The sequence below is a fragment of the Phaseolus vulgaris genome, chromosome 10 (genome assembly GCF_000499845.2).
Source record: "Phaseolus vulgaris cultivar G19833 chromosome 10, P. vulgaris v2.0, whole genome shotgun sequence".
Classification (NCBI taxonomy): domain Eukaryota; kingdom Viridiplantae; phylum Streptophyta; class Magnoliopsida; order Fabales; family Fabaceae; genus Phaseolus; species Phaseolus vulgaris.
In genome coordinates, this window is record NC_023750.2 from 34,455,246 (window position 1) to 34,465,814 (window position 10,569).

The window sequence follows — 10,569 nt, forward strand, 5'->3', positions numbered from 1 at the left end:
GCAAACCTAAGGAAGAAAGGGGAATAGGGAAAAATATCAATATGACTCTATTGGGAAAATAGAAAAGGAGAATGGGAAGGGAGGAATTGGGTCTATGGAAATAGATTTTAGAGTCCAAGTATGGTTTAGGAAGAGCATTGGATAGCATTAAAGGTTCAAACTATTAATCTTGGTGGTGGAGGGAGTTAAAAAAGAGACATGTGGAGGAGGTGGAAGAGATAACTGGTTTGATAATAATATTCGAGTGGGAGAAAGTAATGGAGATAGAGTTGATGAATTTGATAGTGTGCCCTTAGGTATAGATAAAGAAGATGAATGGAGTTGGAGGGATGAAAACTCCCAAGCATATACTCTCTGAAGTCAACATATACAAACTTAAACACTTAAAGCAATGTACAAGAAGGGTTTAGATATATTAATATTTGGAAAACCAAGTACTATCATCAAGTCAATCTTTTGCTTGGCGTATAATTTTGGTAGAGTGCCCACTTGTGACAATTTAAGAAAAAGGTGTTGAGGTGTTTAGATATTGGTACAGGGTTACCTGGAAATTTGTAGTAATTGTTAAATCAATTTACAAGGAGTAAGAATGCATGTTATGCCTTCCTATTTGCTTGGTTTATGTGTTTTTTCAGTGATGTAGGTATTGCCTCTGTATTGAACACACAATGCAAGTTAACATTGGAGTCCACAGGAGAAATCTATGTGAGAAAGGAAGGCACAAATGCTGGAAGGAGATGACAACAAATTGATAACCATAAGCCGCAAAATTCAGAGGATGAGTTGGTACCTCATATTCTTATGTTGTTACAATACTGCTGCTACATATTCTTATGTTGTTACAACACTGTTGCTATAGGGCTGGCTTCAACATACTACATATGAGAATCTATAGTTTTTTTTAGTGCAAAACTACGTACCCTTTTACTTTGGTCACTATTTATTTTTTGTAAAAGCTTTGATTGAAGGGTTTGTACCTTATCAAGGAGTTTTTGAGTAATCAAACTTTAGCATAAGGGTAGGGTGTTCATGAATAGTGCTTTTTGGTATATTTTATGTTCACATGAATTGAAGTAGGTTTTTTTTGGTAGAATTACTTGTAAATAGATTATCATATGTTTATGGGTTGGATCACCACAAGTGATTCTTTAAATTTAATTTATTATTTATTGTTGATAAAAAACTTTTAACTTGAACAAATTGTGGAAGTAGAATGAAAATTTTTGTTCTTGATTAGAATGAGGTGATAATTAACCTCATTATGTTTTGTTTTTTTTTAATGAAAGAGTGTTTTTGGAAAATGGTTACTCTAATAACCTTGAAGTTGGATTTTTGTATAATTATGGAAATAGATTGATAGAAAATGACTAAGAAATTGATAATACTAATATGCCTAGGAATATAAATAAGATGTATAGCAAAATTACGAATCCATAGAGAATTTTTCGAAGTTAAATGTCCTAATGGATTGTAACAAAAAAAAAAGAAGTAGTAACAGTAGTATGACCAGGGAGTTTAATGTATATAAATATTATGGGTTTAAGAAACAAGAAAAAAAACTTTGAAGGACATATGTGGTTTGTGACACCAGTACCAAGGATTCAAAAGAAAAAAGATTGGAAGTAATTCCTGAAAGATTAACCATGGAATTATGAATATGGTTGATAGAAGATGAATGATTTTTATAAACAAGACTCACAGTACAATTACTCTTGAAACCTATAAGAATTATCTATATCACAAGGAACACTCTGTCGCTTTAAAGAAATAAACAATCCTATATAATTTCTACACAATAACCTTAAAAACAAAAAGAATTAAGGAACAACTACATTTGAATTACAACAGAAACAATCAACTTCTAAAAATTTAGGAAAACCCTCCTTAAATCAAAGTATGTGTACTGTTTGGTTACAATCGGGTAGAAGCCCGATCTTATGGATCAAATCTTATGATCCATTGGGTCAGATGTGATTGACATAACGGGTCAGATCTGATAGCTAGATGGAGTCACTCTATAATTATTCAAATTTGTTTATTTTACTAACGAGAAACACATGTTTAAAAACAAAACACAATAAAGGAATATATTATGTTCACCAACACCTCAAAATAATGGGGATTGGAGTTAAGAATGTTGTTATAATTTCCTGAAGAAGGATCTATTAATGCTACATAAGGACCATGAGTCCCAAACCCAAAGTAAATATTATTCTATGCAATAAATACTACACACTGATATTTTATGTTCTCACTGACTTGATTGTCGAAGTATTGTCAACAAATGGGGCTCCTTTCATTTTATTGTGATCTTCAAGCAACCCTAAGCTGTAGTTAAGAAAGATCACCCCGGAGGCCACCTTCAAGCGTTTGACTTCGAGTTTTGACGAGAACATTTGGCGTCTATCGTGGGATAGGTAAAACTGATCCTGCTAACCACTTAAACACTCAAAAGACAAACCTTAGTAGCCAGACGACATGAGAAACACGAGACAAGGAATGTAGATACTAGACGGGGATGAAGCCCGTATCTTGCAACAAATCATGGAGACAATGTGAACCCTTTAACAAGCTAATGAAGAGGTAAAGAGACAGGCTGAGGAGTTTCGCCAGGAGTGAGACCGCTTGCACGAGGAGACCCAAGTAGATTGGGAAGAAGTCTGAACAAACCAAGAGCGACTCATGGGAGAAGTATATTCTTCTAGGAGGCTAGTAGAAGATACTGTCCGAGTAAACAAAGAACTACAAAAGACAAACAATGAATTGTGCAGAACCATTCATAGGAAAGGGAGGAGAAGTGTCTGAGCCCGTTCCCTAGGCATGTTCTCACGAGACAACCCTCAGTCGTTCTCACAAAAAATTATAGAAGAGCCGATCCTACCTCACTTCATCACTCCAAAAATTATTCATTTTTTTGGTGCGGAAGACCTCGAGAGCCATCTAAAAGTGTTCAGAGCTCAAATGATGATCACAGGAGGATCAAATGCCGTCTGATGCAAAATGTTCATGGACACATTTATGGGAACGACCCTCCAATGGTTTTGTAGGGTCCTGGATGGATACATCACCTCCTTTCAAGATTTCTCTGGGATTTTTAAAGAACAATTCCTAGCTAACAAGGTTGACCCCCCAACTACCCGATCTCTTTGATGTCAGACGACAAGAAGAAGAATCTCCAAAAGACTATCTGAATCGCTTTTGCGCTATCTTGGTGCACATGCAAACCCCAAATGAAGAGATGGTGGTCGTCGCATTCGTGAAAGGACTCAGAGTCAACCCTTTTAGTGATTCACTGATACAGAACATGGCGGAGTCCATGGCTGAAGTAAGAGAGCAAGCAACAACCCATATCAAAGCAGAAGAGGTAATACAAAGGAAGAAAGTGAATGAGAAACTAAAGCAAGGAAGGTACAAGGAGAGAGGACGAAAACACCGCCAAAAAAACACCGAGACATCCACAAGGTGACGAGCTGACCAATGATACATCCCGTATGTGGCAAAGAGGGACGATGCGAAAGAGCTATTTGACAACGATTTGCTTAGATCGAAGTTCTGAACATCATACCGGTCACTCATGACGAAAGAAGACGTGGTAGACAAATTACGTTTCCCAAAGAAGACTGATCAGACATGGGGCGGGCGAAATGATGCTTGGTGCGAATTCCATCAAGCCCGTGGCCACGACACGGAGAGGTGCCTTACTTTATCACATCAACTTGCTAAACTCTTTAAAGAAAATTTTCTAGCAAAGTACCTTAAGGGTGATCATGAGAAAGAACAAAAAGGTGGATACACAATGAAAAGACGAAGTCATGAAGCCCCAATTCTAGGAGATTTTAATACTATAGCAGGGGGATTCTCTAGAGAAGGGTCATCGACATCTAGCTGAAAGTGTTACTCCAGGGCCGTGATGACCTTGGAAACTCAGGAGACCAAGCGACTCTTGGTTCCATCTCTCTATTTTACAACCAAAGACTCCGGGGATGTTTTTCCTCATGAAGACAATCCTGTGGTACTATCAGTTATCACCATAGGGCAAAATGTGCATCGACTTCTGATCGATCAGGGAAGTTCGACCAACGTCATGTTTTGAGATACCTATCTGGGTCTACAAATTCCCCTGATCAACTTAAGCCCTTTGATGGCTTTCTCATCAACTTCACAGGCGACCAAGTGGAGGTCTAAGGGTACGTCGAGCCGAGGACAACTTTCTCAGATGAGAACACGACAAACACCATAACGATCAAGTACATCATGGTGAATGCCCCTTCTTCCTACAATATGCTTTTAGGACGACCATCACTAAACAAACTGAACGCTGTAGTTTCCACTTTGCATCTGAAGTTGAAACTACCCTCGTCTGAAGGCAAAGTAATCATCATGAGGGTGGATCAAAAGGTAGCCTGCAAATGTTACGAAAATAGTTTGAGAAGTAGAAGGGGAATGTACACAATGACAACCCGCTTAGGTGGAGCACCCCACTTTAGGGAAAGACGTCCCGAGCCTGCAGGAGAAGTTTGGGAGGTGGAGATAAACAACAAGAAATTCAAGCTCGGTGAATCACTGCATGAAGAACTAGAGGAAAAAATCAAGGAGATAATTTCAAAGAACATAGACGCTTTTGCATGGTCGGTCGCAGGCATGCTTAACATCGACCCAGACTTCCTATGTCATCGTCTCACCATGGACTAGAAGGTGAAACCCATTGTACAGAGACGAAGGAAATTCAATGAAGAAAAACACTTGGCTATAAAGGATGAGACTAAAAAAAATCCTCAAAACTGGTCACGTGAGGGAAATTCAATATTCCGAATGGCTAGCAAATGTGGTGATGGTAAAATAGTCAAGCGAAAAGTGGAGGATGTGTGTAGACTTTAGCGATCTCAACAATAGCTGTCCTAATGACTTTTATCCTCTAGCTAACATAAACAGTACATCTAGTTGTGGCTTGATCAACTTCTTGGATGCCTTTTTAGGGTATAATCAAATTTGGATGCACCCGAGGTACGAAGAGAGAATGATGTTCATCGCCGAGGCAACCAACTATTGCTTCAAGGTCATACCGTTCAGACTAAAGAATGTGGGGGTGACCTACAAAAAACTTATGGACCGGATCCTACAACCTATGTTGGGACAAATCGTTCAAGCATACATAGATGAATGGTGGTGACGTCAGAAAGGTTGGAAGTTCATATAACATATCTAGAAGAACTCTTTAGAACCATAGGAAGGCACAATCTAAAGCTTAATCCCAAAAAATGTGTTTTTGGCATTCGAGCTGGAAAGTTCTTCGATTTCTTGCTAACTGAAAGAGGAATAGAAGCAAACCCTAATAAATGTGAAACAATAATGGAAATGAAAAGTCCAAGCAATGTGAAAGAAATACAGAGGTTGATCGGATGAATGGCCGCCCTATCACATTTTCTGTCCACCAGTGGTGACCAATTGCCTCCAAAAGAATAATCGCTTCATCTGGACTGACAAGTGCCAAAAAGCTTTTAGGAAATCAAAGAATACTTGACTAATCTTCTTGTACTCAGCAAGCCCATTCCAAAGCTCCCCATACGGCTATACTTCTCGGTCACAAACCGAGTTATCAACTCGGTTATTGTACAAGAAGAATAGAAAATTCAGAAGCTGATATATTTCATCAGCAAGGTATTACAAGGTGCAGAGACTCGTTATCAAGCCATCGAAAAGGCTTTCCTCGCAGTAGTTTTTACGGCACGACAATTACAAAATTATTTCCAAAGCTTCATTGTAATAGTAATGACCGATTTCCATACTAAACAGGTTCTTCAGAAGTTAGACATGGCAAGCAAAATGATTCGATGGACTATCGAGCTATCAGAGTTTGACATCAACTACGAGCCACGAGGTCGTATCAAGGGGCAGGTGTATACAAATTTTGTAGTAGAGCTCACCCCTAAAATTTTCGAGGCCGACTGAGACGACTTTTTGTGGATCCTCTCCGTAGATGGATCCTCTAATCTTCAAGGAAGTATGGCAAGCATCATCTTAGAGGGCCCTAATGGGGTTTTACTTGAACAATCACTCAAGTTCGCATTCAAAGCTATCAATAACCAGACTGAGTATGAAACACTAATAGCTAGGATTTTGTTAGCAAAAGAACTGGGAGTACGCCGATTGCTAGCAAAGAGAAATTCCTTGCTCATAATAGGTCAAATATCTGGGGAGTACTAGGCCAATGATCCACAGTTAGCCTCATATCTCAGGTATGTCAAGACTTTGATGGAAATCTTTTCCACTTTTGATCTTGTTCATGTTCCCAGAGACCAAAATTCCCGAGTTGATTTGCTATCCAAGCTAGCTAGTTCGAAAAGAGGGAAATACACCAAACAATAATCCAGGAGACGCTGAAGGCTCCAAGAGTGACCACACGAGAACAACACAAAGAGAATAACTTTGAAGTCCTGCAAATAACCATAATTGCACTTGAATGATACGATATGCCTGATACCTAGCAGATGGACTCAAGCAAAACGAGTGTGACTATTTTACATTTATAAGGGCGACTATATAATCGTATTTGATGAGCACAAATTTGTAAATCGAAGAGATAAGAAGGCGACTATATAGCCGCATTCGTAAATTCGATTTAAACTGCGACTATTTACATAGCCTCATTCATAAATCGCATTTACGAGAGACGTTTAGGGTTTCTTTTCTTTATCGCTGTTTATTGGGTTTCTAATCAAAGTTCTCAACTTTTGATCTTTTCCGAAGAACATGGTCATTATTTTAGCATTTCTTTTGATCTCTTGGTGCATCCATATCATACCTCTTCGTATTTCATCCCAATGGAAGTCCAAAAAACGCAAATAAAAATTCCCCAATGAAACGCAAATATATAACAGAGCAAGGCAGCAACAATGACGAGGAAGGCACAACAGAAAGCAAACAAAAACATTCCCAAGCATGACCTTAGCAATGACATAAGACAAAACATAAAAGAAATGCAAAACATACAAAAATCAATGGTGAAGAAGAAAAGAGGAAGACAATGCTTACCGATGGCACGAAGACAATGCAAAGAAGAGAGGAAGAAAAGAGGAAGCACAGTTAATGGAGGAAGCACATAAGAGAAACGAAGCGCGAGAGAAAAGAGAGTATCAAAAAGTGGCGCGTTTTTGAATTAGGGTTAAAAAGGTTTTGAAAAGGTGGTTATTTGTAAAGCCGCATTCGTAAATCAAACATTTTGATTTACGAATGCGGCTTTACTAATAGCTGCACTTGTAAATGAACTTAATTACAAAAATGCCACTGCATTTTTAACGAAAGCGTTTGAGCACAAAGTCGCACTAAATAAACCACACTTGTTTATACATTTTGCACTAGTGACTGCTTCCCACCGATCTAAGATAGGCGAAGATTGTCATGAAGAATGCAAGTCGGTGCACTCTAGTGGACCATCACCTCTTCCGTCACGACTACACCCATCCTTTTCTTACTTACGTAAGCGAAGATCAGTGTGCACAGATAATGTTAGAGCTTCATGAAGGAATCTGCAGTAGCCATATTGGTGGACAGGCTCTTTCCCTAAAGATAGTATGGGCAGGATATTACTGGCCGACAATGAAAGAAGACAACATAACCCATACTAGGAAGTGCGAACGATGCCAAAGGCATACCGACTGGCACTATGCACCACCAGAGGAGTTGCATTCCCTATCTAGCCTATGGCTCTTTCATACTTGAGGAATTGAAATCTTGGGACCATTCCCTTTAGCCATCCTCCAGATTAAGTACCTCATCGTTGCCATTGAATACTTCACTAAATGGATCGAAATCGAACCGGTAGCCCTGATAACAACCCAGAATATTCAACATTTTGTGTGGAAGAATGTGGTGTGCCACTTCGACGTACCCAAGCATTTAGTCTCGGGCAACGAGACTCAATTCACAAGTCGGGAATTGGGTGATCTATGTGAAGAACTAGGGGTCAAACAAGTTTTCGCTTCGGTGGAGTATCCGCAAACAAACGATCAAGTGGAGTTAGCCAACAGAGTTTTGTTGAGGGGACTGAGAAGGAGGCTCGAGAAAGCTAAAAGGTGGGTGGCCCGATGAGATTCCAAGAATATTGTGATCTTATCATACCACTCCCTAATCTACCACACGAGAAATGCTGTTCAACTTAGGGTACGAAACAAATGCAGTGATACTAGTGGAAGTGTTGGAATGCTCTCAAAGGTTTTGAAACTTCACTTTTGACAAAGGGATGTGGATGGACTTAGACCTGCTTGATGAAGTTTGTGACAATGTATGGATCAACTTTAAGGCTTTAAAGAGAAGAATGGAATTGAAGTACAATACCAAGGTGAATCCCCGACAATTCAAGGTGACAGATCTAGTGCTACGGAAGGCTCAACCTTATCAGATTGAAAACAAGCTATCTCCGAAGTGGTCTGACCCATACCGAGTAACTAAAGTACTGGGCAACAGAGCCTATTGGCTAGAAACCCTTGACGGTGAAACTATCTCGAGGACGTGGAATGCCGCTAGCCTCAAGTTTTATTTTAGTTAGAAGTTTCAAAGTTTATTTTTTATGTTTCAAAACAAACAATTTATGCTTTTAAGGTTTTTTCCATTTGGTGACACTCTTTTTTCTCTAAGGAGGATTTTTAATGAGGTCGCCCTATCAATAAATTGAATTATCGAAAAAACGACGGTTTCTACGAGAAATCGAATTGGCCAATTCCCAATATTGGACCAACTCAGTAACTACAGTTTCTACAATAAAATGACTTGACCGAATCCTAAGATCGGACCAACTCAATAACTACGATTTCTACAATGAATCGACTTGGTTGAAGTCAACTCGATAACTACAGTTTCTACAATGAATCGACTTGGATGAATCCTAAGATCAGCCCAACTCGATAACTACAGTTTCTACCATGACTAAATCGCTTTCTAAGAACAAATTTGAGTTGTGGAAATCAAATCTTGTAATATCCAAGAGAAATCTCAAGGAGAAATATTAGAAATTGAGTTTTTTCTAAAAACTTTAAGATCACATTTATTTTATGTTATGTTGCTTTGTTTTGTTAGATTGAAATGTGTGATAATCCTTATTTTATAGGAGAGTTGGTTGTATGGTGAGTAATTAGGTAGAAAGGAGTGTTATCTTTATTTTTATCCTTATTTTTTACATCTTTCTTTTGTGTACTAACTAAAGAGACAACTTCTATGATCTATCTTTGTCTTTTTGTATCCAGTACAATAATTAATAAGATTAGGTTTAATTAATTTTGAAGTAATTTATTAATTTGAGTATTCTCAATTAAGTTTATTTTAAAAAAAATTCATTCTATTGAGTGTCCAAAATATATATATTTTTATTTTGTTTCTTAGTACCATGTGGTTTGATTTTTGTCATTAAGGATATGATGTAATTTTTACTTTCATCTTCTCATATTCTCTCTCCAATCTGTTGTATTTTTTAATAAAAAGTAAAAAATATAATAAAAAATAATTTTATGTTAAATTGAAACAAATTTATTAAATATATTAAAAATTTATGAAAATAATATTTATTATTATATACATTTGTTATTTTATATGACTATATATGTTTTGGTGATATTATGAGTTTATTTTACTATTTTATATATTGTGTATATATAATTATATTAAGAGTGCATACAATTAAAATTGATTCTAATCCAAAATGAACGGAGAGAAAATCGATTCTAATCCAAAATCAGTGCATGCAAAATGTTTTTACTTTGTATGTCTTCTTTGGCTCGTCCTAAACCACAACAAAAAACTTCAAGGTTCACCATTACTCACGGCACAACTCTCACAAGATCCCTATTCTCTCTACTCTCTCTCGAACAAGGAAAACTCACGACAATTCTACCAACTCTCAAATGAATGAAAACACACTATGTTCACGGGCTGGAAGCTTCTACCTCACAGTGGTGTGTCGCAGACCAATCTCATCTCATGCATGCACAGTTGCAAAGTTAGGATAATGGTACTGAGGTAAAAGACTTATATCCTACATGTACATCATGGATCATCTTTGCATATGTGAGAGGAAAACAAAATGCATCAAACCCACTCCCCCATCTATACTCTCGCCTTCAAACATGCTGATCCAAACAAAGAATCCTCCCACTCGTCCATCCACACTGCCACTCCATCAGATGATCCAAAGAGAGTGTTAGAACAAGAAGTTAAAGAACATTGGAGAGATAAAGATCAGTTTATTAATGAGTTGTAAACGGAAAAACAAAAAGTAACGATTACACCATCCAAAAGTAATAGTTTATTAAAAGTATTTTCAACATTGAATAAAACATTTTTTTAAAGTAGAAGCTCAATTAAAAGTATTAATTAAATATTAGCTAAACCATAAAATTGTAATTGTTTTCCTCCCTTCTTTAATAAAAAACTCTCTTGTGTAGTTTGCTGGTTTTATAACACCTTTCCTCTTGCTGTGCTATTTGTCTTCACTAGGAATATCATCACGCAACAATATTCTAAGACGACTTGAAAAGTCAACTAGTCATAAAATGTTTTATTATATACGCTACGTTCATC